Source organism: Drosophila persimilis, unplaced genomic scaffold (assembly GCF_003286085.1).
Source record: "Drosophila persimilis strain 14011-0111.01,24,50 unplaced genomic scaffold, DperRS2 tig00000948-arrow-arrow-pilon, whole genome shotgun sequence".
NCBI classification, from domain to species: Eukaryota; Metazoa; Arthropoda; class Insecta; order Diptera; family Drosophilidae; genus Drosophila; species Drosophila persimilis.
Genome location: NW_020825377.1, coordinates 83,278 through 92,530, shown reverse-complemented (window position 1 = coordinate 92,530; position 9,253 = coordinate 83,278).

Here is a 9,253-nt window from a genome sequence, read left to right as displayed (position 1 = left end):
CGCCGGGCAGGACGGAAGGGTCAGAGTGGTCGAGCTAAGGACGAGCAGCGGAGCCACGTTCAGGAGGCCGATACACAAATTGGCGCTTCTGCCAATGGTTTGAAGCCTTCCAGGCCTTCAACGGGGCCGGTGTAGCGTCATTTGAATATTAATAATTGTTATTAGGATAGTATTTCATGAAGTCTAGTGTAAGTTAGGCCAGGGCAAAGCGGGAGCGCAATAAAAGCTCGTTCTCTCGCTCTTGGCGAATTCGCCCCGCTTTGCCACCGTAGGTAAGGTAGGCTTAGAAGACATTGTTTGAATATATGGAAAAGAAGTCGAGAAAAACCCTTGAAATCGAACGCACGCACCCCTTTTCTTTTCGTCGTATTAAAAAAAAAATTGCAGTCATCCTTTGCGGGGGCGGAAGGGGGTGTGGCGAAATTTTGAAACAAACTCGTCTCGGTCCGATATATTAGGAGTGTGGATACCAAATTTGGTTGCTCTAGCTTTTATAGTCTCTGAGATCTAGGCGCTAATCTTTTACTCTAAGCAAAGTCGCCTATGCTACGTGTGTGTTAGAGAGAGACAGGGCGAGAAAAAATGAAATTGTTTTCTTGATGCTGGCTATAATAATAATACGATCTAATTCAGATTCCGCATTCTAAAAGATATCGTTATTCTCTACGATTCTGCGTTTTTGGTTTTCTCGTATCTTTAAAATTGTGGATGCCACAGATTTTCGCCCTTTGTGGGGGCGGAAGGGGGTGGGGCGAAATTTTGAGATATACGTTTTATAGTGAGATCTAACAGGAGTGCGGATACTAAATTTGGTTACTCTAACTTTAATAGTCTCTGAGATTTGTGAATATCCCCAGATTTGCATCCTTTGCGGGGGCGGAAGGGGGTGTGGCGAAATTTTGAAACAAACTCGTCTCGGTCCGATATATTAGGAGTGTGGATACCAAATTTGGTTGCTCTAGCTTTTATAGTCTCTGAGATCTAGGCGCTGTTTTACTCTAAGCAAAGCCGCCTATGCTACGTGTGTGTTAGATAGAGACAAAGCGAGAAAAAATGAAATTGTTTTCTTGATGCTGGCTATAATAATAATACGATCCAATTCAGATTCTGCAGTCTAAAAGATATCGTTATTCTCTACGATTCTGCGTTTTTGGTTTTCTCGTATCTTTAAAATTGTGGATGCCACAGATTTTCGCCCTTTGTGGGGGTGGAAGTGGGCGGGGCGAAGTTTTGAAATATTTTTGTAGCAGTGACATATCACAGAAGTCTGGATCCAAAACATCGTTCCTCTAGCTCTTATGGTCTTTGAGCACTAGGCGCTGAAGGGGACGGACAGACGGACAGACGGACGGACGGACAGACAGACAGGGCTCAATCGACTCGGGGTCGGAAACGATTCCTTCTGGACGTTACACACATCCACTTTTACCACAAATCTAATATACCCCAATACTCATTTTGAGTATCGGGTATAAAAAATATAAAAAGTTAAATTTCATATGTTTTTCTTAGAAAAAAATACACCGGAAACTCGCGTTCTCAAATTAGTATTTCGGTTTACTGCCCAATCGACGTTTATCGCTGACTGTACGAGTAGATCCCAGAATAGAAGACCTAAGAACACCATAGGTCAGTAGCTGAATCGTTTGCTATTTATAAATGTTTAATCTATATCATTTGCTAACAAATATTCAAATTAGGGCCTTGAAAATTGTGCAAATGTTAAAACCCAAATCTAATCAAAGAAAGATCATTCTATACTCCATAAGTACAGAGTTCAATAAAAGGTCTTCAACCTTTAGTACATGTTCCCAAGTCTACGAAAAATATTTCGTCAACTATTCGTATCTAACAGATTTGTTTTATCAAATTAAAAGATAACGAGGGGGAACGTTGTGAGTTGCTGCGGACACCGCAACTCTACAGTTATACCCGATACTAAGTCAGTATGGCTCTCCTCCGGCAGACGCCGCTAATATTAAACGACACGACAAAGAGTGCGTGCGAGAGAGACAGAAAATCAGTCTGAGCGTGACGTCGGGCGCTGCGTAGCCACTGCAAATTGATTTGTTCCTTTTGGCTATAAAAAATATCTGATCTGATCCAGATTCCGCAACCGGATAGATATGGTTATTCTCTATGATTCTGCGCTTTTAGTTTTCTCGAATCTGCAATATTGTGGATGCAACAGATTTTCGTCCTTTGTGTGGGCGGAAGGGGGTGGGGTAAAATTTTGAGATATACGTTTTATAGTGAGATCTGACAGGAGTGCGGATACCAAATTTGGTTACTCTAGCCTTAATAGTCTCTGAGATTTGTGAATATCCCCAGATTTGCATCCTTTGCGGGGGCGGAAGGGGGTGTGGCGAAATTTTGAAACAAACTCGTCTCGGTCCGATATATTAGGAGTGTGGATACCAAATTTGGTTGCTCTAGCTTTTATAGTCTCTGAGATCTAGGCGCTAATGTTTTACTCTAAGCAAAGTCGCCTATGCTACGTGTGTGTTAGAGAGAGACAGGGCGAGAAAAAATGAAATTGTTTTCTTGATGCTGGCTATTATAATAATACGATCTAATTCAGATTCTGCAGTCTAAAAGATATCGTTATTCTCTACGATTCTGCGTTTTTGGTTTTCTCGTATCTTTAAAATTGTGGATGCCACAGATTTTCGCCCTTTGTGGGGGCGGAAGTGGGCGGGGCAAAGTTTTGAAATATTTTTGTAGCAGTGACATATTACAGAAGTCTGGATCCAAAACATCGTTGCTCTAGCTCTTATAGCTGGCTCAATCGACTCGGCTATTGATGCTGATCAAGAATATATATACGTTATGGGGTCGGAAACGATTCCTTATGGACGTTACACACATCCACTTTTACCACAAATCTAATATACCCCAATACTCATTTTGAGTATCGGGTATAATTAGAAAAGTAATTATTAAATGGTTCCCATGCAATCTCTACAGTCGAAATATTAACTCCTATTGTTTAAGAGAAGCAGAAAGCAATCGCTTAGCTGCATTAATTATGGCATGGCATGGAAGACATGGCTACTGGCTACTGCTCGCTCATGCCTCTTCATGGGAGAGAGAAAAACCCAAGTTATGGAAAACCAAAACTTTCACAATTTTTGTGAAACTGCGATTTTCATAATTGAACAAATAAAATTTAAATACAGGCGCAAGAATAAAGAAAGAAGGAAAGATAAATTTAAAGATCGCTTATTTCTATAGGAGATACTACATATATGATATAGTATTTGGATTTTTTCGATTTTAAAGGGATGGTTCAGGGTCGAGGCTTAAGATACCCTTAGGTACGGATGGTTAATGCGACAGAAGCTTTAACTCTGAATGTAACATCCAATTGGAAGGAATATCATTCCCCAATTTGAATGGATCTATGGTATAAAGTGTAGCCCACACATCCACGGAAAACCGGAAACTTCATTTCGGAGCTTTCAAGTGGTAGGAAGGGGTGGGGGGGAGGGGTACGTAAGGGGTTAATGAGTTCCGTTTCCACGATCGACAGCGCGCTGCTGCTTGTTGCGAAAACGATAGATACTTATGAGAGGCTACGGGTATGTGTGGTAATTAAGCGAAATGTAAAAGAGCATCGGGCAGCAGGCAGGAGGCAGAAACTAAACCAAAGAATTAATTGAAGCAGAAAGCGTAAATTAATAGCAATAGGAGTATATATGTACGCATGTACATCCCATAGATACATATGTACATCTATATAGTGACATATCTATAGTCCATGCTCCGCATACCCTTGTCTATGTCTATTACCCTGCACCCACAATACTATAAACAATCCGACACCCGACATCCGACATTATTTTAGCAAAGAAAGACATTTCTCTTATGGTTAAACTAGAAAAGTCAGCTCAAGAGTTAGGAATCTACGAAAATTTCGTAAACGATAACAAGAATCACGAACACTCAAGAAACGGAAATAACAATCGTAGGAACGTTGGAACTTATTACCCTCGCTATAGTAGTAACGATTATAACAATCAAAACCCAAGCACTTCCAGAAATAATCATGGATCGAATCGAAATAATTCAGGAAATAATGCCGTAAATAAAAAAGGATTATTTAACGAATTTAGAAATTCCTTAAACCAGGGCAGAGTACAGAATCCCACTAACTATCAAATCAACCAGACTCAGGCAGATAGCAGTGCACCGAATCAGCCAGTCAAACGATCTAGGGAAAGCCAAAGTTGACATATGAAAATGGATGTAAATCGGAAGAAATCGAGGAGGACCATATATAGAAATAATCGTAAATAATAAAAAATTAAGAGGTATCGCGGGATCGTCAATAAATATAATAAAAGAAAACTATACAGATTCCAAAGTCGATAGCGACAACCTCACCGTCCATACCATCAATGGACCCGTCCGTCTGACTCAGAGCATTACACGTAATGCAACCAAAAACTGTATATTCATAATTTTTTTGAAAATTATGACATACTCTTAGGCAGAGAATATTTGATGGCCAGCAAAGCCGTCATCGATTACCGAAATGAAACGGTAACGCTAGGAGAAAGCTCATACCCAATCATCCAAAGTGGAGAAGCAATTGCCGACGGCAAGACCGCACACAAAGGTGATAAGCCATCTTCAAAGGAATATATAACTACACCTACATAAGTGCCTTGACCCATCTCCTGAAGGAGAGCAATACTTCGCTTCCGCATTAGAGAATGAATTAAGGGAATGTAACCAGCTGGAAGGTTGGAACATTTAAATGACGAAGAAAAGGAGAAACTAAAGAAAGTTCTCTATGAATTTAAGGACGTGCAGTATAAAGAAGGTGACATTTTGATCTTCACTACTACTATAAAGCACGAAATTAAAACCCATCACGAAGATCCTGTATATCGTCGACCATATAATTATGCTCAAATACACGATCAGGAAGTGACCCAACAAATCAAAGATATGATTAGACAGGGAATCATTCGTAAGTCGAATTCTCCCTATTGTGCACCCATTGCTATGATACCAAAGAAGATAGATGCTTCAGGAAAGCATAAATATCGTATGGTAGTAGATTATAGAAGTCTAAACGAGGTGACAATCAAGGACAAATTTCCTACACCCAGAATGGACGAAATCCTAGATAAACTAGGTAGGCGCCAATATTTTACAACAATCGATTTAGCTAAGGGATTCCATCAAATTCCTATGGAACCTAGCTCAATCCCAAAAACAGCTTTCTCCACGAACCATGGTCATTACGAGTTCACTCGTATGCCTTTTGGGCTAACCACTGCCCCCGCCACATTTCAAAGATGCATGAACAATCTGTTAGAAGATTTAATTTTCAAAGATTGCCTTGTGTATCTAGATGACATCATTATTTATTCCACATCATTGGAAGAACATTTGTTGTCTCTTAAAAGGGTCTTTAAAAAGTTGAGAGATGCAAACCTCAAACTTCACACTTCAGTGTGAATTCCTGAAGAAAGAAACGGAATTCCTAGGCCATGTAGTAACAACTAACGGCATAGTTCCTAATCCAAAGAAAATATCCGCCACAAAAAACTTCCCAATACCCAATACAACCACAAAAATAAAATCATTTATAGGTTTATGTGGATTTTATAGGAAATTCATTCCAAATTTCGCTAATATAGCAAACCAATGACACTCAAATTAAAGAAACGAGCAGTCATAGACCCAACCGAGGAAAAATACGTCGAGGCCTTCGAAAAGTTGAAAGTACTTATCACCTCAGACCCCATCCTCGCATTTCCAGATTTCAACAAAATGTTCACGGTAACAACCGATGCAAGTAACATTGCATTAGGAGCAGTGTTGTCGCAAGACTACAAACCAATTTGCTATGCAAGTAGAACCTTAAACGAACATGAAACCAATTATTCAGCAATAGAAAATGAATTACTAGCTATAGTTTGGGCAACTAAGTATTTCAGATCATACCTGTTTGGTAGAACGTTTGAGATATTAAGTGATCATAAACCCTTGATTTGGTTGAATAACCTCAAGGAACCAAATATGAAGCTACAACGATGGAAGATCAAATTAAATGAATTTGACTTCAAAATAAAATATTTACCAGGAAAGGAGAACCATGTAGCCGATGCGTTATCAAGAGTAAAGATTAACGAAAAGCACATTGAAGAGAAAAATAGAGGGAGAAAAATCACCCACTATAAAACGTAATTCAAAAGAAAGAAAAAATCGAATAAAAGTAAATACGATAATTGCAGAGTACCCGAAGAGAGTACTGGGAATCCGGAGCTACAACATGATTAAGATTATAATCTTACTAATGTTCACCGTCCTACAGTCTACCGGACAGAATATAGAGATAGATCCCATCAACTCAAGAAATGGATATCTCATATTCAAAACAAATACCATTAACATACCCATTAATTATGAATACCATTATCTAACAATTAATATAACAAGAACAGATGAAACATATCAGAGTTTACTAGAACAGGCAACCCAATTTAATAACGAAATCCAAGTTCAATATTTAGTCGAGAAATTGCAACGTGAATTCAACGGCATAAAAATAGCCAAAAGAAACAAAAAGAGGCCTTATAAATGCAGTAGGCACAATATATAAATATCTATTTGGATCGTTAGATCAAGATGATAAAGTAGAATTAGAAGGGAAAATAGACAATCTGGCTAGCCACAGTGTTCAAGCTAACGAATTAAACTTAGTAATTCAAGCAGTAAATTGTGGCATAGAAGTTGTCAATAAATTAAACAAGGATAATGACAGAGTACATAGAGGATATTGAATTAGGCATGCTGCTAACAAGATTAGGGATCTTTAATCCAAAATTATTGAGGCAGGATTACCTGAAACACATCGATTCAGAGAAATTATTAAATATCAAAACATCTACCTGGTTGAAATCAGACACTAACGAAATACTAATAATTTCCAACATCCCACGAGAGATAAGAAATATTCCTTTACTTAAAATTGTCCCATATCCAGATGAAGATAATAACATCCTCACTGACCTAACGCAAAACAATTATTACATTCTAGAAAACGAGGTATATGAAAAAGAATCAAAACGAAAAATAAATGACGAATGTATTTCAGGAATAGTCAAACAAGTAGAAACAAAATGTCCATAAACCCAAGCACACCAAAACTTTCAAATAAGTTTCATAGAACCCAATATCTTGTTAACTTGGAAATTACCAAAAACCATATTACACCAAGATTGCCTAAACCAAGAAATAAAAGTAGAAGGTAACGCATTAATAACGAGGGGGAACGTTGTGAGTTGCTGCGGACACCGCAACTCTACAGTTATACCCGATACTAAGTCAGTATGGCTCTCCTCCGGCAGACGCCGCTAATATTAAACGACACGACAAAGAGTGCGTGCGAGAGAGACAGAAAATCAGTCTGAGCGTGACGTCACGCGCTGCGTAACCACTGCAAATTGATTTGTTTCCTTTGGCTATAAAAATGATCTGATGTGATCCAGATTCAGCATTCTGATAGATATGCTCGTTATCTATGATTCTGCGTTTTTAGTTTTCTCAAATCTGCAATATTGTGGATGCAACAGATTTTCGTCCTTTGTGTGGGCGGAAGGGGGTGGCGCGAAATTCTGAGATATACGTTTTATAATGAGATCTATCAGAAGTGCGGATACCAAATTTGGTTACTCTAGCTTTAATAGTCTCTGAGATTTGTGAATATCCCCAGATTTGCATCCTTTGCGGGGGCGGAAGGTGGTGTGGCGAAATTTTGAAACAAACTCGTCTCGGTCCGATATATTAGGAGTGTGGATACCAAATTTGGTTGCTCTAGCTTTTATAGTCTCTGAGATCTAGGCGCTAATGTTTTACTCTAAGCAAAGCCGCCTATGCTACCTGTGTGTTAGAGAGAGACAGGGCGAGAAAAAATGAAATTGTTTTCTTGATGCTGGCTATAATAATAATACGATCCAGTTCAGATTCCGCAGTCTAAAAGATATGGTCATTCTCTACGATTCTGCGTTTTTGGTTTTCTCGTATCTTTAAAATTGTGGATGCCACAGATTTTCGCCCTTTGTGGGGGCGGAAGTGGGCGGGGCAAAGTTTTGAAATATTTTTGTAGCAGTGACATATCACAGAAGTCTGGATCCAAAACATCGTTGCTCTAGCTCTTATAGTCTTCGAGCATTAGGCGCTGAAGGGGACGGACAGACGGACAGACGTACAGACAGACATGGCTCAATCGACTCGGCTATTGATGCTGATCAAGAATATATATACTTTATGGGGTCGGAAACGATTCCTTCTTGACGTTACACACATCCACTTTTACCACAAATCTAATATACCCCAATACTCATTTTGAGTATCGGGTATAAAAAGTATGTTGAGTCAAAAAATAATGAAACATTAACGAAAGGGAAGGTAGAAAAAACAAACTTACAACCAGTGGAGACTGGAACTTTGAAGAAAAATGTTGAGCCCAAAATTGACAATAGCTTAGAAAAAGTATTGGAGGAAATCGACAGAATAGTGGAAAATCTGAAGTCGTATTTAGAGCAAACCATGCAGAGGTTTGATCAGGCTACACTGGGAGAGTGTAGAATGAGAAAAGGAAAAATTGAGTTCCTCAGTAAAAGACTGAGCTCAAAAATTTAGGAGTATTATCATAGCTATGAAACAAACGACAGCTTCGACAACCAGATCGGAGATTTGGAATTTGATATTCAAAGCATGTTGAGCAACCTAGAAGTTAGGATGCAAACTATAGCTGAAGAAAACAGCATGGATACTAAAGGGGCAACGGTAAAAAAAGAAGATATCGATTTGCCTGATCTTCCGAAAGTGGAAGAACCAACATTGTCGGGCGAAGAAAAAGAGTGGGACGACTTTTCACAAATATTTTGTGAATTAATTCATAACAGAGATAGTCTGAGTACATCTCTAAAATTCAATTATTTGAAAATCGCGATAAAGGGTGAGGCACGGAGTATGGTAGCTCACCTTTTAACAGGGCCGCTGGAGAATTATAAAGCCGCTTGGGAATTGCTGACCAAGCGGTATGAAAATAAGCGAAACATTTTTTCGGATCAGCAGAATCGTTTACTAGACTTACCAATGCTAGATCACGATTCAGCGAAACATATTAAATAGTTTTCTGATTCTATAAATGAGTCAATACATTTAATTAAATTAAAGTCACATTTAACAGAAGAAGTTGATGTGATTTTCGCGCACATTGTGTTGAAAA